The sequence below is a fragment of the Channa argus genome, chromosome 15, assembly GCF_033026475.1.
Source record: "Channa argus isolate prfri chromosome 15, Channa argus male v1.0, whole genome shotgun sequence".
In the NCBI taxonomy this organism is placed as follows: domain Eukaryota; kingdom Metazoa; phylum Chordata; class Actinopteri; order Anabantiformes; family Channidae; genus Channa; species Channa argus.
The window spans coordinates 6,791,531-6,813,869 of record NC_090211.1 but is presented as its reverse complement, the minus strand read 5'-3'; the positions used below and the strand labels follow the sequence as shown (position 1 = coordinate 6,813,869).

Here is a 22,339-nt window from a genome sequence, read left to right as displayed (position 1 = left end):
TTTCTCTGACTCTTGTTTGATATTTGCAAGACATCTAAAAATGTCCATTATTTGTGCAATTGTCCTAATATGAAACAAAGAAGCAACTTTGTACGGAGGGAAAACTGTTGTATTTATAGAATAAAGATGAGGGAAGCATAAAGTCACAAAGTATAGTATAGTCACAAACGCAAATAATAGTGTGATTTATTAATAAAATTACTTATGGATATAATTGATTATTTAATATTATATATATTATAATATTATATTATTAATATTATTTTATATTATTATTAAATATTTATATTTAGTCATTTAGCAAACACTTACAAATGGGGTACAGGGCAAGCAAAAATGTAAGTTAGGGAGAAAACATCAAAGCAAAGTCCTATAAGAAAAGTGTTTACATTTCATGAGATGCCGTCCTCATGTAGGTAGGCTCGCTGGTCTTCAGACAAGGAGGGCTGATGCTTCAGCCCAACAGGTGACTTAAATTACTTAATTCTTCTACATTGCTGAAATGTGGAGGTAAGTATTGGCACTTTTCACCCTACAACATTTATCTGATGGCTCTAGTCACATTGCAGTAAATAAATTTAATTCGCCTTTACAGGCTACAGCATGAAGTGAGACGTGCTACATTGCATAATGAGCACTTTTACCTTTTGTACAGTGAGTATATTTTGATGTTAATACGTATGTGTTTCGAATTCACAGAAGGATGTTAACAGTTAAGTAACATTTCACAGTCATTTCTTATTTAAAGTTTTTATTTTCACTATTTTCCTGGTCTAACATATTGGTTAACTTACAGGCTCAGAGCAATGCCCAGGTTGTACCTCCTTCCCCTACCTTGTGTTGTTCTTCCCCCTACTTCTCCGTTCTTCCAGCATATGACCCAATTCTGCTTTTTTTTCTAACTCTCAGTAACAGCCGAGCATTTAATTCTGATGCCAAGTATAACAGTTTCTTCATAATTAGGACAGAAAGAGAGATAATCTATTACAGCAGTGAGGGAATGGATGGCTCAGAGATGGCATAGTTAAAGGGACGGAGTGCACACATAAAATTCTAGTATGCATGTCTCAATGAATCATTTTGTTTACATAAAAATATTAAAACATGACTTTATCACACTTTTAAAGAAATGATCGAGGTAAGTGTAAGTGTTCAGGGTACATTTCCTTGGTAAACCTTTTTGAGTATCGACCACTCTTTTTAAAATGATCTACTGCATGCACAGCTTTACACAAAATAAAATTCCATTTTGTGGCACATAAAATAGTTTCCAGTTCTTTTGACCCTAATAGGGTTTCAGACTTTTAATGTTTCTTAAAGATGTTAATTCACCAAATCCTGGTCTTCCTTTTGTGTACATTACAAGTCTATTAAACCCTAACTCTGTGTGTATGTAGCCACATGACGCCATGTTCCCTACTCTCTAGGGATTATAATCTGTCAGAGTATTGTGAAATGGCTGACTGTGTCAGTGTACTGTTGGATTTTGTATGAGCTAAGAGTGCTTCAAGCACCATCAGTAGTGAAGGAGTCACCTATTTGGTGAAGCAGCAAGGCAACACAAGTCATTATGCTGAAAAATGCTGAGAAACAAGCTTAGGCTGGGAGAGAAGAGGAAATACACCTTCAGAGGAGAGAGCTTTACGGAAATGTACTGGCATTGCACATTATTTCCCAGGTGGCAGAGACACCAAATGACGGCCTACTGGCTGAGATGTCAGTGCATTAGTGTAAATTATGACTGAACCAAAGCCCTGTGTATGTGACAGAGGGCTAAATAAATATGTCAGCTGCACAAGCAGGGATATTGCTCTTACCATTATTATAGCTATCTTTCTTTATTAAGTCTACCTGTCTGCTATTAAGACATCTCCCTTGTCTCCCTGTACAAGCTGCAGTTGCTTGTGAGGTTTCGATGAAGCACAGCAATCTTTTTGAGCTTACTGCAAATGTTTACTTACACTCACCCAATTAATACTGTTCCTTTAGTTTGAGTTAATAAAATAGACTAAATCAACCGAATACAGGCTGAGTAGTCAAGTTTGGGAGAAATGTACCTCCACATGAGTCGTTGAATGAGTGAAGGAGGTGGAAGGGTTCATTTAATTCACCTGCGTATTTAAAAACACAGCTTAGAGCTAACGGATGTAATGTAGTTAATAAGAGAATACAGAGTGAAGGATAGTGTTTAAATATATAGTTATTGTTGCCACTTTATTGGCAATTGTTGGGTTTTCTCTATACATCTTTATAGTCTTGACTTTATTCTGTAAAGAGTTTTATCTGTCATAGTTTTATCCTGTCATTGCAACTTTTGAGTTGAAGCATGTGCAGACTCCCTGGCTATGCCTGACATATGATGCCACGATTTGGCATTTATTTTTGTCATGCTAATAATATCATACATGCCTTTTGACTTGACTGGAAGAATAAAATGGGAATGGGAATATTTCACTGTCTTCTAAATAATCGTTGCATCAATAACAGTCTGATGCAGGAAGGCTTGGCATCTTTGATTCATTAATCCAGTGACCTTGTGCCAGTTTCTGACATGTGGTAAGGCACTCATCAGCATCAACTGTAACCAGATAGTTTTCCATCTAGGGAATTTCTCTAGCAGATGTTTGTTTTTTCTTGTTACTTGGTTGTTCTGGGGCAGTGGGGTCTCATTGGAAAATCCACGGAGATCTGTCAGGACAGCCAGCAGCACAGGCGTCAGATCTAACTGCTGAAAAACATCTGTATTTTCTGTGATCATTGGTATTATATAAAACCCTCATGGACCACATATCCTCCTCACCTCCAACAATTAAAGGAGTTAGTTTGTCAAAGCCCATGAGACCCATTTGACATGCTTCACTCATCACTGATTGGCATAATCGAGTTGATTTCTACTTGCTATTCACTTCAGCTCATCAGTAGAAGGCTCCTTCTCCACCCACAGTCCCCCCACCCCTCTATATATGGTAATAAGCATTGCAGCAGTGGCTTCCCTCATCCTCTTAAGCACATCTCTTTCATTCCTAATTTATGTTTCAGTGTGTGAGAACGCTCATATTGGAATCACTGTTACGGAGCTTTAATTCGGATATATTCGTTAGATTATAGACAGAACCTGTTAAAATGAAAAATTCTGTTTTAATAGATGATTGATTTGTGTGCTTCTGTTCTTGAGATTGTGTGGTAATAATTGTGCTGTCTTTTTTGCATTTTGGTGTGTATGTATGTATCTCTGCACCACTGGGTGGATCCCACTGTATTCTGTGGTGCTCTGTAAGAAGAAAAAAAAAGACAGATTCTTTTCACAGCTAAGAGTCTAACTCCGAAACATCAAAGACACAGAGAAAAAGAGAGAGAGCGAGAGACAGAGAGAGAAGACAGATAGATGGGAAGGAGGGAGGGGTATGCCTTGTATCTGGGTAATGATGGAGGGGGGCTGTAAAAAGAGAGAGAGGTATGGGAGGGAGATGAGAGAAAGAAGCCAACCAACCAATATAAGGAGAGAGAGAGAGAGAGAGAGAAAGGGGGGCACTCTGAACATGCTGAAGGGAGGAGGGAAGGATAGCGAGTGAGGGATGGGGAGATTGCCGGACTGAGCAGATAGAAGTGTTACTACAGAGCTGCTGCTGCTGGAGGACAGGCTAGGAGCTGAGGATAATGCTCCATCCCTCAGCGTACAGAAGCACGCTGGACACCTTGTAATTTCTCGTGGCAGCGGCGGCGGCTCTGAAGGAAAAGGGTCTTCATGCAGCAGTGATTATTTTTTTCTTTTCTTTTCTTCTTTTACCACAGTCTTCATCATCTTCCAGCTCACCCCTCCTTACTTCTTATTCCTCTGCAACTGGCAACCGCTGGGCTCCCCCTTTTCTCTTTTCTACTTCTGTCCATTTTTCCAGAAAAGGGATTCTGTATTTCTTCAGGAATTAGTAGAAGACAGTAAGAATGTTTTCATTTTTTTTCTTCTCTCAAGGAGGCATGCATGGTGATACATAGGATGTATGGCAAAGCAGAACATGATTTTATGTTTGTGGAGGGATAGTGGTGGATTCAGAATGGTGTATGTGCGCAGCAGGGGGTGGGAGGAGGATTGCATGTTCAAGTTTACTGCATTGATGTGAAACATTATTTCCTCTGTCACATGGCTGTTTGAGCATGGAATGAAATGGAACGTGCAGCAGTAGAACAATTAAACACTTGAGAGAAAGAGAAAAGCAAATCAGGCTTGGGAAGATCTGCCGAGAAATGAACAGACACCAGGAAGGCAAACTGAGCAGTGTTTGACAGTGGATTACTCCTTGATGCCAGCAGATGAATACACTATCCCAGCTTTATAGAAAGGCAGAAGGAGAAATGGCAAAAGAGAAAGTGGGAGGAAAAAAAGAAGAGGAGGGACAGTGGAGGGGCTTAGATTTGTAAATCAGGCAAGACAAGGAATTACATTTAGAAATTTACGAGTGTTTTATTGATACAAAAACACAGGTAAATGTATGAAAGATGCTATCTAAACAATTAAATTTATCATTGTGTTAATATGATAATCCCTCCAACATACCTTTGCATGCATACCAACGGCTGCTGATGATCTGGTGCACAGAGCAGCCCACTTCTCAGTGCTTAATAAAGGTTAAACAGTACATAAAATGACCTAAATCCCTTTTTAGCTAACCTGACATATTGCCTATAGCACGTAAAGGCAGCATATGCATGGATGAATCTGGACACAGATTCAACTTTGCATTACCAAAATGGAAATGAATGCACTCAGAAGGTATGGGAGGTGTTTTACTGTGCATTAACCAGGAGATGAATGTGATAGTGGGTGTTCAAACCGCTATCCACTCACTTCAGTCACTGCTTCTACAACAAAAGGGCCACCCGGGGCCAAGCAAGGGACAAACGTGGTCTGTGCCTGTCATTTATCTGAGTTTAGTCTATTTGTAGATTTCTGTGTCTCCACCGAACACAGCCCACAGAAAGATGATGGTCACAGGTCACGTTACGGGGCACACATAATTACACACAAGTCTTGCACAGAAAGGCAAGGAAGCATAATGTAGCAGAACTGGAAGCTCAACTGAGAATAAGTTGCCCGAGGTGTTAAGAAGTGAGATATATGGCTGTGTGCGTTCAGTTTCTGTTTCAAAGAGGTTTGGGCGGTGGCACAAGACGGGCACATTGCCCACACATAGTCATAGTATCTAACACATGCACATGCTAGCCATGCTTTGTAGGCTTATGTGATGTGGTGCTTCAGGGGCAGCGACATGGGTATCATTTGTAACAATGAAAACTTTCAAAGGTGCAGCCAGAGCTTTAATGGGAGATTTGGAGAAGCATATAGTGTGAGTTAATGTTTAAAACTGAAGTGCCTTTGTCAGTGTGTAGTGATTATTATGTTAAGTGTTGGTGAACTTATACGTGACATGTTTTGCTTGACTTTATTCTTTAAAGAATAAAGTCAAGAGGTGCTCCAAGTTCAAACGCACTCATCTCCTACTGATGTCGAGCAGTCGCTGCACACTAACTCATTGCTAGCTGCTCTCAATAGATCAGTTTTAGTGCCGCTTCACTTGCTCATATAAAGAAATAAGTCTTAACCTGCCAGGTTACATGTCACATTTGGACAAAGCGGTTCAATCAGCATCATGTTTATCTGACCAATGATGATGAGCCAACCGATCATGTGCTAGAGTTACTGATTTGTTGGATTTTTTTTTTTAATACAAAAAGGTGTTTATGCGGGAGTTTCTGGGCTTAAAATCTATTCATCAGCACAACTTTTGAGAACTTTCTTAGTACTTTTGACATACATCTTTGGCTAATGAATATGCTAATAAACACAGATCACAATTTTAACCTTATGTTATTAAGATTTTATCATAAGAAATACGGGAAAATGGACTTATAAAAATAATAAAGATATAATTTTGTTTTTAAACTGTCTTCCACGAGTGTGATATAATATCTGAATCACAGAATGTGAACATCTAGCTGCCCATTTAGCATTTTTTTTTTCTGGAATTGGCTAAAGAAACACAGCGGATATCAGTCTGGAGAAATTTGGCAGTTTAGTGCAGTTTCGCTAAGTCTGAAACAGTTTAGATTGACTCCCCCGGAGCTCAATTAATTTCACGGCTTCAAGGCTAACTTCAAGGAAGTCAACTAATGTGGTTGACCAGGCTGATGTAGCTGCTGTTTAGTAACTGCCATGGTGTATTTCAGATGTTGCTTGACACAAAGAGAGTCAAGGTCAAGCAGCTGAATTCATATTTAAACTTAGTGGCGAAGTACTGTTAATTTTGCCTCGGTCTGAAGGTTTTACTGAACACCACACTTACACACACATTTCCTCCCTCACCTTCTCATACTCATACAGTTCACAAAATCCTGGCATCAGAGGAGAATGTACCTGACTCAAAGAGAAAAAGCAGATACATGTTGCTTTTTTTGTATTATTTCAAACTACATTTATTCAGAATGATTATCTCACAAGGGCATGACCAAGAGAGAAAGGGTCAAAATCAGTATTTTTTAGACCTTTATTCCCTCTGCTCAGTTTCTGATGTCCAGCAAGTCCAACTGTCAGGGATTTGCTTTTCTTCTTATTATGCTTTTGTTTGATTTTCAGCCTCTTCCCTTGTTTATTTGCCCAATTAGGAATTGGAGCTTAACTTGCTTTTCAATATTTGCTACACTGCTCAGAAGGGGATGTAGTTCATAACTCCAGATTTAGCCATTTAGTTTACTCTCTCAATCCATTCTGTATTTTCTCAAACCTCACTCCTTCCTTCTCCCTCTCTTGCAGGCAATAAACGACTGATCTGGGACAGACAGGCCTCCCCTGTGCTCTGTCCTACTTCAGCATTGTCCTCTCTCTTGTTTTTTCTTCCTTTCCCTGTGACATTTAGCCTTCCTCTATCAACACATATTTTAACCAATTGCTTCATCTCTGTCTCTATTACTCATTTCACTGTCTGTGACTGTTTCATCAAGACAGAATAATGGTTCTGTCTAGTGTTAATAGTCGGTCAGGTGTTTGTGAGGGAAAGGCTATCATTTCTCTACCTGCTGTAATGTGGAAAATGAATGCTTGTCTGTCATGAATATTTATACTGAAAGACAGAAGTGAGCATGTGTGTGAGCTTACATGTTCTCCCTGTGCTTGCATGACTTTCCTCCAACAACTCTAAAACCTGCATAGGTGTACTGGAGACTCTACATTGCCCGTAGGTGTGAATGATTGTCTCTGTATCTATGTCTCTGTGTAATGCACTCCTGTCCTCCTGTATGTTGTACGTGACTTGCTGCTCAATTACAGCTGGGATAGGGTCTAACCCTGTCTTCTGCATCCTCTTCTCTCAGACCAACTAACTTCATGTCCTCCCTCACTACATCCATAAATTTCCTCTTTGGTCTTCCTCTAAACCTCCTGCCTGGCAGCTCCAACCTCAGCATCCTTCTACCGATATAGTCACAGTTTCTCCTCAGAACATGTCCAAACCACCTCAATCTGGCCTCTGACTTTATCTCCAAAACATCTAACATGATCTGTCCCTCTGATGGATTAATTCCTGATCCTGTCCATCCTCGTCACTCCCAAAGAGAACCTCAACATCTTAAGCTTCAGCCTTAAGCTCCTACCTTCAGCTCTGCCTCCTGTGGTAAAACCAAAAGTGTCTATAGCAGGCTGGCTTTAGTTCCCAATGGGATACCCCACATCCACCAACACACACCCACACCCACACCCACATACACACACACACACACACACACACACACACACACACACACACACACACACACACACACACACACACTGTATCTTATTTCTCGCGCTTCTCTCTAATGCCACGGTGAAAACTTTCACACTTCCTATTCCACCTCCTCTCCTTACAAAATGATCACATCTGTCACATTGCAAATACTCCATTCATGATAATTAGAGCTGATGGTTGTGGGGGCTTGGGGGGTTCAGAGGGCTTTGGCCAGACTTCTCTATGCATCATGAATTCACTCTCAGTTTATTAGGGCTAATTGCGCCATTGAGAGGCGGGTTGGGGGGGTTGTGCTCTCCCAACAGTCACCGCTGCATCATCAAAGTGGTGCTGCTATTTTTAGCAGCAGCAGATGCTTGGCAGCAGTGGAGCAATGCTGGCCCGGGATGATGATCAGACTGTAGGGTGGAGTATAGTTTGTATTTGTGCACAACTGAGGCAGCAGCATAAACATCAGCTGCAGGATCTGGATGCTGCATTAATGGGTTGCACATAGAAACTTCTTAGTTGTGTGAAACTTGGGAATTCATCATCAAAAAATACAGTCAATTTTTGGATGCTGTGCTTTTTACTCAGAGTGATAGTAGAAGGTGCAGTGTGTAAAATTAAATAGTATCTATTTGCATTGTTGGATAATAGTATTCAGAATGATGTTTTCATTAGAGAAAAAAAAAACAAAAACGTTTCTTTAGCTTAAAATCAGCCTTTATTTATATGTAGAGAGTGGGTCGCCCATCCCATTCAAGGACACACCCTGTTCACAGCTATGTTCTTACAGTAGCCCAGGGACAAACCAAACACTGGCTCTATACAGAATTTTGCATTGTCAGGTTGAATTAGGTGACACTCCAAATTTGAAATCCACACGTCACGTAACACTGTAAAAATGCAAACACAGTGTAAACCTCGGATGACAAAAGAAACCTGAAACAACCTGAAATCAGTTTAATTTAAAAATAACGAGCACTATTAACCCAGCTAATGCTAATGGCAGAAATACACTGTTCATATTACAAAGTAGCAAATCCACTTGTGCATGTATGGGAATAACAGTGCTTAATGTTACTTATTAAAATTAGCTACTGCTACAAAGCTCTGAGATCACTGCAACATTAACGTTGTACAGAACCTGATATTTGTTGATCATAACAGCAGACCTGCCATAAATACAAACACACAGTTAGTAAGTTGTTTTACTTTGAGATAAACTCACTTGAACCTAATGGGGTTCTGTGCACTTTAATGTCCTGATGGTCACAGAAACTTCACGCAATTGCTATAACTTTATAGATCTGGCTGTTGACAGACTCGGACACAAACTTTGCGCTGTTAACTAAACCACTCATTTCCGGTTACTGCTCCTTTACACTAAAAACATTCCATTATTTTGAAATACAGAGTGTCTCTTCTGGTGCAGCAGTCACATGGGAATTATAATATCTTGACACGAGCATTGACAGTGTTAGTGACACGATCCAGCTGGACACTGTATACCGGGGGACAGAGGGGGATTCAGAGGGCTGCAATGTGTAATCTGCAATCTCACTGCTAGATGCCCCTAAATCTTACACACTCCACACTAGAAAAGAATTCATTTAAGAAACACTAAAATGTGTGAGAGCTTTGCTAGCTGTGTAACCCCTAATGCCATACTGGATGCTGAGGTCAAATAATTCCTTATGAGCCGGTGATCTGGTTTGGCAGTGCGTATTGATGCATATTGCTCAACGAATCTTATGATTGTAATCTTATTAGTCAGTAGTTATAGTTGTCCATATGTTCAAATACTTGTCATATTGTTTGTCAGTACAGTCCAAGACCTTAGTGTTTTTGTTGAGATTTGTGCTGATGTTGCTGTCACAACATATGACTCGGTGCTTTGTGCAAACTTCAAGTGGTGTCAGGTTTGTTACTTGTGATTGAAAGGTGTCGAGCTGCGTCATCTTGCTTTTGTCACAGTGTAACCCTGTCAGGGAAACTGCAGCAGCTGATGGAAGAATCATTCTGTGGTTTTATTGTTAACTCTACATTATCTAGTGTAGAGTTTATTCTTTACTCTCTCTCTCTCTCTCTCTCTCTCTCTCTCTCTCTCTCTCTCTCTCTCTCTCTCTCTCTCTCTCTCTCTCTCTCTCTCTCTCTCTGCAACCTCTAAAAATTACAGTATTATATCTCGGCATGTTTCTGTGTCTCCAGAAGAAAGAGTTCAACTCCGTTCACCTCCACCCAGCTACAGCCTTTTTCTTCCATATTGGATGAAAGTTTTTTTTCAAACACTGATCTGTCATCAAGATGCAATGGTTATTTTTGGTTTTCATGGTTTTCATGCTGATTCTCCCTCCCAACTTGCCTCCTACTCCACCAGTGAACTTGTCATGGACAAAGTGTGTGTTGGTGTGTGCATGCACCTTCTCTGCCTGTCTCTATGTATGAGTTTGCACCAGCAGTAGGCAGCAGTGGGTGTTTTTAAAGTTTAAGGGAGATGATGAATCTGCGATGTTCAGGCCAGGGTAGGTTTGGGCATCTTGCTGCATTAATAATGGAAGCACAGCTGGCAGTATTTATAGTAACAGTGGCAGCATGAATGGGAGGTGATATATGAGATACAGCACATCCTGCCAACTCTCCTGGACATAAGACAGTGCAAGTTCCATCATGGTAGGTGGTGCTGGATGTGAAATTGGCTCAGAGGGATGCTATGATTGTGACATGGCCGAAAACCATTAAACAAGTGTGAAATGACAGTGGGGATATTTGCAGGCAACAAATATATTGTTCTGATCTCTGCAGGGTTAAGGTATTTCATCAGAAGACTGCTGCCACTGATCAGAAAATTATTGAGATCGTCAGTCCAAGCAATATGCTGAGAATGAATTGCACAGTAAGAGAATATTTGATCAAAACTAATAAGGCAGGAAGGAATCCATGGATCCAGGCAAAGGATATATAGGCCACAGTATTTGCTTGATGTGAAGCAGTATTGATTGGCCTAAATAGCTCAGCTTAAAACAGTGAACATGTGATGGCTTTCCCACTCTGAATTTGAAATTCATAAAATGTGACTTAATCGGTGGCTGAGTTGTTTCTCATCTTATATTTTTATTTATCTGTTACTTTAAAGCCAGATGACAAGAAAAACAGGTCACATGTCAAAAGTGAGTATCTGGATAATTGGGGCGGTGAACATTTTTTTTATGAAAGACAGCTGGTTTGCAAAGAAATAATGGACAATTCTGTTAATGTCCCCCATTCAACAACTTAAAATTACAATATGCAACATTTGGGAGTCAAGTCAGTGGTAGCATTTTATTGAATATCAGTCCACTTCCAGCTCTCTCTCACTTTGCAAAACTCTGCCCCGGCCTTCAGGCATTAGTATAAATAAATTATTATCAGTTACAGTGATGAATAGTACTAACCATTCCAATAAAAATGATTGACCTTTTTTGATAGTTAGAGGGACGAACCTCACTCAAGGACCTTGAGAAGTAAATAACCCTGCACTGCTGCCTGTACTGTTCAAAGAGTCTGGATAACAGAAGCTAATCACAGCACCTCTCCACAGTGGGCTTAGAGTACTGCGTTTTACCAGTTCTAATGATATTATTAGGTAAAACTTATTTAAAAAAGAAATATTTAACAACAGTTGAAAATGGGACTGAACACTGAAGGACGGAAATCATCTTATCCTGCAAAGTAACTAGTAATTATAGCTACTAAATAGTTGTAGTAAAAACTGTGATACTATTTGTGTAAAGTTGCACAATAGAACAATGCCTTTATTTGATTATGTGAATACTAATTATCCGTATAATGATAAGCGAAGAGCAGAAATGTGCAGCTAAGTTATGTTCATTTTGAGCTGATAAAATTATTTATTATAGGTCACAGTTGACTGTCATTTGTTTAGAATGTATGAAAGAATCCCATAGCCTGGAACTTCTGAGAATGAAGTGGATGAGAAGTGTTTAAATAATGTTTCTATTTGGGATGCTCTTTCTGTCTGTGGAAATAGATTTTCTACTCAAAAGACTTGAAATGTGAAACCACAGACCTTCCTGGAAGAAGTGCTGATTCAGCTGCTGCTGAACATCAGGGAGTCACAAAAACTCCCCTCACTTGATCAAACAAGGCTTTCTCAAACTGTGACAGCTTTGTCCACCTTTTGGCCCTCTGCTCATGTCTACCTCGCTGTGTGTGTACAAGCGAGTGTGTATTACAGTTCTTGTCCTGTCTTCTGGTTGAAGGTGGTTAATTCCAACAACTGTGTAAAAGTCAGCTTTTTAGTCTTGTCAGAGCTGCACACTCATCACAATCCCAGCTTTGGTCAACTCCCAGCAGGTCAAGATCAAAATCTCGATTGCTACGCCTACTCTGCTGATGGCTGGCACTTTCTGACAGGACTTCAAAGGACATTATTCTGAGTGAGGCAAAACAGAATCACTTTTGTGAATGTGTCTGACATTGAGACGTGAAGTTGGAAGAGTGATTTGCTTTCTGGTGGACTGTAGAAAACAAGAGGAACAACCTGGAGGTTGCCACATGGTTAGGCACCCATTTGGAGCCTGCGGTCATGGAGCAGCATCCATCTTTTAATATTTCACAGCCCTGCGTATGTTCAGGTCATCTCCTCCCCTACAGCTACTCCTTTTGTAGCTTATTTATTCATGAGCTCCCCATGCACTGCCAACTAATAGCCCCTATTTGGACTTTAGTGGGGCCCTAGATAGCAGCATGTGGGTCCTGCCACTCTGAGCTGAGCCACCTCTTCAGCTCTTCAGCCAGACAAGTGAGATTAATCTGTGTGATTTAGGATATTACTCATCCTGGAAGAGGCAGCAAACACTTATATCAGCTAGCACAGAACAAGCACTGATTTTCTGCAGTCCCGCAGAGATTTCGTGGCTATGACAAATAAAGCAAATTAATTAGCAGGCTATTTGAATGTGATCTCAGCTCTCTGGTTCCCCAGCCGAATGACTGTCTTCATATCTTCTGTGGAGAATAGAGATACTTTAACAAACTCTGTGGCCCCATACATAAAAATACTCTTTGTGCATGTACAGGACTTGTTCTGTTCTATTAGTGCAGCTGAACTCATTACTTGAATAATCAAGTGGTCAATCAACAGAAAAATGATCAGCATTCATCATTTTTATCATCAGCAAAATAACTGAAATTATCCAGTTCAAGCTGCTTGTTGCAGTACTTTTTATTGTTTCCTGTTGTACTCAATTGCAAATCATTGGGTTCTGGATTGTTGAACAGACTAAACAAGGCATTTGAAAATGTGAACTTCTGGAAATTGCAATGGGGAGTTTTTACTATTTTGTGATATTTTATTGGCCAAACAAATAAATTAAAATTAACTGTCCAGTTGCAGTATCAAATATTAGAGAGCATTTGTTCTTGCAAGCACATCACATCAAACCCATACCACTGCTCCGTGTTGGGAATGTTACTTAATAGAAAATAATACATTATATATTATTAAATTAGAACATTACTTTCCAACGCAACTTACTTTTGCGTTACTTTCGCAAAATGCCCCCATATGCTAACATTTGGTTAACATAAAGTAAAATTACGACGGCCCACTTACCAAAACACTTGCCAAATATTAGTTACAAATCTCTACATTTGTCCTGTTTATTATGACTGGTCAACTGCATAATGTTGAATTCAGTGCACACACACAAACTACCCAAACATTTATGTGTCCTATCTCACAGAGCCTGAATCTAAATCACCTTCATTTATACACAAAATGAGCTGCACCTGAGCTGCCAGCAGCTAATAACTTCATGCTTCGACTAAATCAACTTGGTGTGGATGTGTCTAATGATTCTTATGTAAGCTGGGGATTTTACTGTTGTTATTGTCCAAAAATTATCTAACACATACTCCACTACAAGCCACCATAGGTCCTGTTTTACTTACGTTTACCAATGATTAGGTTGCAGGAAACAAACTGGAACACAGATGAGATGTTTGAGGAGATTATATTTAGGCTAAAATAAATAAATTCTATTAGTTATACTTTAAAATATGGCTTCTGAACATGTAATGGGCCATAATAAATATTGTTTAAAATACATCATTATTTTCGTAGTGGAGTATTTTTACTTTTGCACTTCAAGTAAAATGTAGATAATCAACTTTCACTTGAGTAAAAAATTTGAAGTGGTACTTGTAGTGGAGAATTATTTTAGGCCAATACTTTTTGTACTTCTATGGGGCCGTATACCGCAGCTGCACACATCACTGAGTAACCATGCCGACCCTTGTTCTCCATGACATTATTAAGAACGTCTGCCTGTAACATTGATGTGAATGGTTTCCATTTCAGCTTGTTGACCTGTCAACTGAACCAGAAGTGAAAACTGGGTAGTTAACATAGACAGTGAACTATAGCGAGTGATCTCTGGGAAATGTAGTGTAGATGTACCACAGTTTGAATAATCCCAGATTTCAGGATTTACTTTAGTATCTCATGCAGAGACATTACAGTTTGTAATGCTAAAAATTAAAAAAATATATACAATAAATTATGATAAAACAGCAAAGAAATGATTTTGTTTTTAAATTACAGTTATACTTTGTTGCTCCATGTTGCTTATTGCAGCTGTCAAGATTTAACAATTGATTTTTGTTAAAAGAAAATTGGCAAATGAGCTAACCTCTGGCTCATGGGACATTATTAAACTATAATACCTATTAATATTACAGATGACCTATGGGAGAGAGGTAGAGGCTCCAGGGCAGATGAAAAACAGAAATCTGTTTGGGAAATTATGCTTTGATTTAGCTGCTTCTGTTTCAAGCCAATATTTATTAAATTGTATGGAAAACATGAATTTGATTGGAAAATACCTTAATTCACTGCGTTGGGACGAAAGGTTTGGTAGCTTAAAATAAACTCCATTTTGAACCACAGGAAAATAGGCTGAAAGGTTACTCTTACTCCTCAGGAAGAGCGCAAATGCTCATTTCTTTCTTTGTGTAGTTTCATACACCCACTCAGCACTGTTGTCTTTATATAGGGACCCCTTCGGGGGTTTGTTTTATTCCTTTTGCCTAAACAAGTCTCTAAATCCTTTTTCCTGATGCTCAAAATCAGAGAGATGGACTTGGATAGAAATGTTCAGGCTTATAGCTGTTTTATGTTTCTTCTATTTCTTGGCTAATATTTCACAGTGTTGTGGCCTTGGTTTATATTACAACATTACATGATACACATTTAAACTTTTTCAGAAAGCCATTTAAAAGTAGAAAGGTCATTACTTTACCACACATAATCTTTAGTTTTTGTTTTTTTATTCTTTTTTTATTCTTTTTGAGCTGTATGTCTCTGCCTGTTCACATGTTAAGTGGGGACATGATGGGTGTCTGATCCTGGAGCTTCAAATCTGCTGTAGTGCTTTCCTGAGGTGTTTTAGGCCTAATACTGTGAAATGTCCCCACTGAGAACAGCAGTGATACTGTTGTACATCCTGCCCTGCTCTCAAACTCAAACCAGGTTCCTCCACTGGTGCTCACCCCAGTTTAATAGCACAAGGGATGGTTACATCACACTGTTAGTAACATGTGGCTTCATTCTACTTTGCTCGAGCTCCCATGGGTGCATGAAGTTTAGATTGGCAGTTTCTGTGACGTACAGCTCCTACATAAATGCTTTGGGCTGGAAGATGAGTACATGTGTGCTCGGCTGACCCGAGGTTCGATGTTTACACACATCCGCTTGTATCGACAGCTTTATAGGCTTTGCAGTGATAGATGCTAGTGTGGGTCCTTGCTCCTTAATGCATATGCCCAGACAGGATGTTCAGGAGGTTTGTGTCCATTTGTGTGCATCAGAGTGCCATTTTGTGAGTAGATGTCAAACAAGGAGGGAGGGAAATTGGCCGTTCCAGTTTAGTGGAATGAAAGTGGGGCGATCTGTTCTTTGGAAGTTTCCCAGTGAAATTTCCTGGGGACCTAGACACTGAAAATATCTATCTATATACGTGCTATGTCCTACATAAAAGAGAGGGTGAACCAGAGAGATAGAGAGAGAGACAGAACGCATGAAGATGCATGTGTGTTTGGGAGAGATATTGAGAGAGGGAGGGAGGTTAAATGTCACTGTGCTGGTGGGATCTTTTGATGGCATCACACAGACTGCTGATAGATTATAGCTTAGTAGAACCAGGTCAAGACTTGAACAAGTCGCCCAGCAAAGTTACCTCATTTTCTGTCTTACTTTTGTCACATGAGAACCACTCAAGTCGAAGTAGAAATGCTGCCTCATAACCCCAATGCTCCTCATTGTCTTCTGCGTTCAACAGCGATTTTTAGTGTGGTGTGAGCACGCGATGGTGTGTATGAGAAAGGATCTGTTTGGATGGCGCTCACACCTGGCAACTGTCTTGAGTTGATAAACACCAATTGGATCCAACTTTGCCTTGCCAAAACACAGATTTGCTAAACATGCTACTTCCTCCTATGAGCTTCTGTTTTTTTAAACAGATGTTAAATGGTTTATCTCACTTCTTCCTAATCCATGAATATCTTAACATTTCATTTTTGACAAGTATGTTACCACCCAAGCCACCAGCCACCTGTTTTGTTGATTTTCACTGGAGTGGATATTGGGTAAATTCCACATTTTGCTACAAATGATTACAATGCAACCATGCTGAATGGACAGTTTCACTGAGCAAAATGATCAGTTTTAAGTGTAATGCAATACACAGTGTGTATTCAAGTCTGTCCATTAGAACTAATATCTAGTGATCAATTCAAAGTCAAAGTTTAATACCAGTCTGAGTCTTCAGAAGTTTGTAGGAGGTGTTTTAAAAACAGGAGATGTATCAAACAAATCCATGAGAAGCACATATAGATTTGTGCATCAGAGCAGCAATGAACGCTGTTCATCAAAATATGTCATTGCCTGTTGTGTATAACACACTGATGTGACTCAACAACAAACCCCATTGAAAGCGACACTGCTGACAGACACATGAAAGCTGTCAGATGTTTGCAAGCATTCATATGAATGTAAAATACCAACAAAACAAATTATGATTTCATTTATTGATATAATAATGAAAGTATAGTTTGGTATGGACAACATAAAGCTCTACCCCTGAGTAAAACCTGAATATGTTGTTTTTCTGATGAAGTATTTATAGAGGTTTAATAAAAGTGATATAACCCCTCAGTTAGTGAGCCTAACAGACAAGTTACTTATTCCCCATGGATAAAGCAGCCTATTCATTCCTATGTATGTTGTTCAAAAGTTTTTCAGACATATATCGGCCCTTTAGAGCCCATACAGCATGTGCACTAGAGTCTCCTTCTGTGGCTGGTTTAGAGCTTTGGCAATAGAGGATTTGAGGCTGTTTGTCAAGTGACATTCAGTGGCTGCAGAGGGCCACACTGGGTTTGCCCTGTTTGCAGTAAGCACAAAAAGAAGAGAATCAGCTCCTGTGTCTGTCTATTAGTCTGTCTTTTTATTTGGCTAATAGACAGACACAGGAGCTGATTGTCTTCTTTTTGTGAAAGAAACCCACACAATAAACAAAATGTTTTACTATTGCTTTAAACATGGATTACATCAGAAAATGTGTACGTACCTCATACTGAAATGACATAGACACTGCCAAAACTGCCAAATTGTTGTGCAACCATTTTTCTCTAATGCACAGTATAAGTTCCAGCTAAATCCAGCAATATCTTATCTCTCCTCTTCTTTTTAATGGCACACTGTATAACTGAGGTCGATGTAGCAGATGGGAAAGAAACTGGCAACACAAAATGGTTGAAACACTTACAAATTAATGTGCAGGATATAACTGAATATCACATATTCGTGAGGTTTAACAGTGTCTCCATGCTCTTAATGTGATGTGTAAAAAGTATCATGTACTCTTCTTGGTGCACTTGCTACATTTTTAATTTGAAAATCGATTAGCTAAAGTTCAATTGCTGGGTGTTCTTACCTACTTCGTTGAGGTAACCTGTTTAATCACTTGACGAGGTGAAGGTTTGCAGGGTTAATATAGTTTTGAGTTGCCTAGCTGCCTGAAAGTGTTAATGATAGAACCTGAAAGTGAAACTGCTCTCCGAGGAGAATGTCGAGAGATAATGATTTATGACAACGACATATGAGGCGGAGGAGATGATTATCACTTGTTGGCATTAGGCAATATCTAATCGCTCCACAGTGCCCTTCATCTTCACTCAGATAGACACACATAAGCTCACAAACACAGAGCATTCATTATAAAAGTCTTTTATGTATGAGTCATGACTTCTCTCTTCTCTTGGGAACTGATTAGTCTGCCTCTCTCATAATTTTTCCTCTGTCTTGACCTGTTTCAGTCTAATTGATGATGAGTGATTCTTTCAAAAGTTTAGATTCAGCCTTTTAGCTCCATCTTCTATTCCTCCATCCCTAAGGAACTGTCAATATCTGACTCATTTCACCCTTAAAAAATATGAATAAGAAACAATGACTGTGTGGCAAACAGATCTGTCACGCCATTTACTTTTGGATTATTATTTTAGAAAGCTCACTGTGTGGTGTGGGTGGATTTTAATCAACAAATATAAGGTGTCTGCAAAACCCTGCCATAAAATCTGCCTCTGGTTGCCTTAAGTACAACCCCAATTCAAAAATTGTTGGGACGATTTGTAAAACGTAAATAAAAACAGAATGCAACGATTTGCAAATTTCATCAACCAATATTTTATTCCCAATAAACTGAGACATTTAATATGGAAAATATTAGCTCATTTTGAATCTGATGGCAAAAATGGAAGACTTTCTGAGGCTTTTCCTACACAATACAAATTAAGTTTAGCAAAAAAGCCAGTTTTTGGCATGAAAACACAGAAAAGGCCAAATCTAAAGTTATTGAATGTCAACATTACCCCTTTTCATCTTCAGCCAGTAAGTGTTTGCATTGGTATCATGATTTGACCTCACTGTCATCCTTTTTGCCTTCAGCTCTTTGTGAAATCTAAGAACTGAAGGCACAAAGGATGATTTTTAATTTTACACCCACCTCTGACATTCAGCTCCTGTCCTTGGTGTTCTCCTTCAGTGTTCTCTATATTTTCCCAGTCAACAACAATTTCTCTGTTGGTTTTTTATCCTTCGTATTTTTTCTTTTACTCCAGTTTCTAGTTTTCTATCCAGGTGTGTCATTTCTTGTTATTTATTTTTGGGGGGTCGGGGATGGGGGTCCAGCTTTCTTCCCTCATATATTTAGCCATTGGTCAGTTGATGTACTACAGCTTGTAGATGGATTGATTGAAATTTTGTATAAATTGAAACAACTTGTAATTTCCTGACTTTTTTTTTGAATGCAGAGAAATGCTGCAATATTTACCTGATGGAATGACTGACACACACACACAGACACATGCACACACACACACACACATTCACACAGACAAACACACACGCGCACGCACACACACACAAATTCTTGTAACATTGTTACAATTTTAAAATCATATCAGATTCAAGATCTCAAGAAAAATTAGACATTATGACCATCCTGGCATTGACTACTCAGACAATTTTGTCATAATAGGTAGAAAGAGTGTCCAGAGCTTACAAAACTCCTCAGTTTTTTCTTTTTTACTATATATTTAAATTTTCTGTACATACAGCTAAGACCTCTACCGAATCCATTGATCAAAGTTTGCTCTCTGAATGTCCTTCCTTTTTAAAGCAAAACACTTTTGGCTTGTAACATCCCCTTTCTTATCTTACTTCTTCTCCCTTTGTCCTCCTCCCTCGCTCTCCTCTAGCTTCCTCTATCTTTGATTGCTCAGCACTATGTAAAAATATGGATTGTTCACTTCAGTTTATTATCATATCTTCTGTGAGCACCGCTCTCTGGTTGGTCAGCTTTCTGACAACCTTGCTGCTTCTTTCACTCTGTGCCCTCGACTCTTTTATTCATCACTTGCCTTACAATTTGGTTTGCAGCCCCCTTCCCCTCCTCTGTGATCCTCTTTGTCTCACATCTCACAAACTTGTGATACATCTCACAAACTTGTTCTGATGTCACTGGTTTTCTTTCATTCCCACACCACTCATTTAAGTTGCCAGGAACAGCTTTATATAAGACACCTAATTCATGTCCATTTATGTTTAAAGCAGGCTTTGTAGCCTTTTCCACAGCTTTAAACATGTGCTTTATATAGCTGAAGCAACTTTATAACGACAGCTCTTGTTGATTTTCAGTATGCTTACATTTACTCAAGTTCTATATTTAAACATAGTGTTTAAGTTTGGTTTCATTATGCTGTACTTTACCTACTGCACTCTTTGCTCCACTATATAAACTGTACAGTAGACAAGCAGATGTTTATTAAATTTAATATGGGTATAGATTTAGGAACCATAAGAAAAGTAAGAAGACATAAAAACAAGTTTATTACATAACAGTAATCATTAACCATTTGTTGTTGGTTGTAAAGTGCTGCAAGCTTCTGTTCTCTGAACCTCTCTACATTAGTGAGTGATGCAATCGGGATGTCGTGTTCGCTGTGTACTAGTTTGCCATCTCTGTTTTTCTTCATGACCGTGAACAGAAGTTTGCCTACTAATAGGCTTTTAAAAGTTGGAGGAGGCAGAAATCCTGCCAGCGAGTCTGTGTTTTGTAACACGGCATTCAGTGTGTTTGTGAGAACTTGAGACAGTCGGTAAAATCGGCATATACTCTTCAAACAGAGGACAATTACATAGTTTAACAAGCCATTTACTCTTACATTCATGTTAAAAGCTGTGTTTTTGTTAGACAGAGTAAAAGATTGTGGTAAGAATTCCAATTTTGTTTGGTGCAGTGTCATTTATTTCAGGTATTGCCTCCAATCTTCTGCTCTACTGGTGTCATTAAATTATATTTGATTAAAGAATCTTGATATTAAGTAATATTGTGAAAAGTTTTATATTATCTCCTCTTCCATGGTTTTTTCATAAGATTTCAAAATTTCATACAGTTTGAAAATAAACTAGCTTTTCTTTTCCACATAATTTTTTCTTTCTTTTTACTGCCCCCTTTTAGTTTATATTCTTCTCCACCTTTGTGTCGTAATGTTCAGCTGGTACTTTTCATTAAATGCCCTATGAGGAAAGCCGAAAGCCTTGACATGTTACATTTTGTAAAACATATACCTCATGTCTCTCAGTTGACACACACACACATGCAAGTTCATTTACAGCTCGAAATCACTGCATTATTCTGTTCTTGATATTTATTTAAAGCTATATGAAAACAGGCTTTTTCCAAATGAATGTTTCATCATTACTGTCATTTAAAGATTTGGAATTTGGTTTTACATCATTTTCAGATCAGTGGTGTGAGAGATATGCAGCTCTGTTTGCAAAATTTGAATTCGCAAGTTGATGCTTAATTATCTGGGCGAGTGGAGTAGTTTAGCAAATGTACTTAATTACTTTCAGATGAGATGTTTCCACAGCTCTCTCTCTGTTGATTGGTATGTCACTATCATTGTTTGTTATTCTTCTCTTTGGTTCTGTATAAAGCTGTCCAGAATGTATTGGCGCTGAAAATCCTAAAACCAGAAGTCACTAGGGAAAAATATGTTATCTTGCTCAGCTTCACTTGAATATAGCACTGCATCACTGATGCTCTGGAGTGACTTCTCTTTTCTACTCTCAGGAGTGATGTTGAGAGCAGGGGAGTGTATAGATTATCAAAGAACTACTGCCCATTATGAGTCCCTGTGTTGTAGATCTGCAGTGACAGAAAGTCACTGCAGGGTGACCAACAAGGGTTAGATCAACATTTTGTTTGTTAGCAATGTTGTTGGCTTTTATGGAGAGAACATGCAGTCGGCTGGGAATGCAAACCCGTAACCTTCTAGCTGTGAGGCTTAATAAACAGCCATAACAAAATAATTATATAACTTTTCAGTTAAGTAAAAAATCAATTTAAAGTCTAAGGTCCTGATAGAGGGTGCTTTGTTTATTTTTGACAAAGCATATTTAAGTGTTAGACATATATCGATATACTGCTGGATTTGATATTTTTACATCCTTACAGAGACAAAGCTTGTCCTGACGGAAGTGTTAGAAGAATAGTTATGAATGTATTGTCCTTTCCAAAGGTCCAGACAAACTGCATAGCAGTTATCAAAATGTCGAAATGTACAGATGGAAAGAATCTTGACGTCATCATATTTATGTTACTATGAGACAAAAAGCTACAGAGAAACACCTTATTTCACAGGGTAAATAAGATCTATCTGATTGTCTGTGAGTGGGTCGGTAAAACCCCAGACTTAAACCTCACGGAACATCTAGGGGAGACCCGAAGACGGCAGTTTATGCACTTTTCATGCAGTCAGACAGAGCTTGGGAGGTTCTGAAAATAAGATAAAGTACAGCTATCCAGGTCTGCACAGCTTGTAGAGACTTATCGGAAGGATTCAAAGCTCTAATTGCTGCCATAAGCACTTTTACAAAGTACTGAAATATGTTTTAACTTTGTCATTATGGGTTAGAAACTGTAGATTTAAAAAGTCCAATTTTACCCATTTAA

At 38.9% G+C, this 22,339-nt stretch overlaps 1 protein-coding gene across 4 annotated transcripts in view; it reads left to right on the top strand.

Annotated features, from left to right (window-relative positions):
• The first annotated feature begins 3,551 nt into the window (after positions 1–3,551).
• The window catches only part of shank1 (SH3 and multiple ankyrin repeat domains 1), a 68,535-nt gene continuing 49,747 nt past the window's right edge, over positions 3,552–22,339 (top strand). For 3 of the 4 annotated variants that reach the window (XM_067476447.1, XM_067476446.1, XM_067476444.1), the window contains exon 1: positions 3,552–3,936. The gene's annotated coding sequence lies outside the window, so the exon portion shown is untranslated. The remainder of the gene's footprint in view (positions 3,937–22,339) is intronic. The other variant, XM_067476445.1, reaches the window with a different exon arrangement.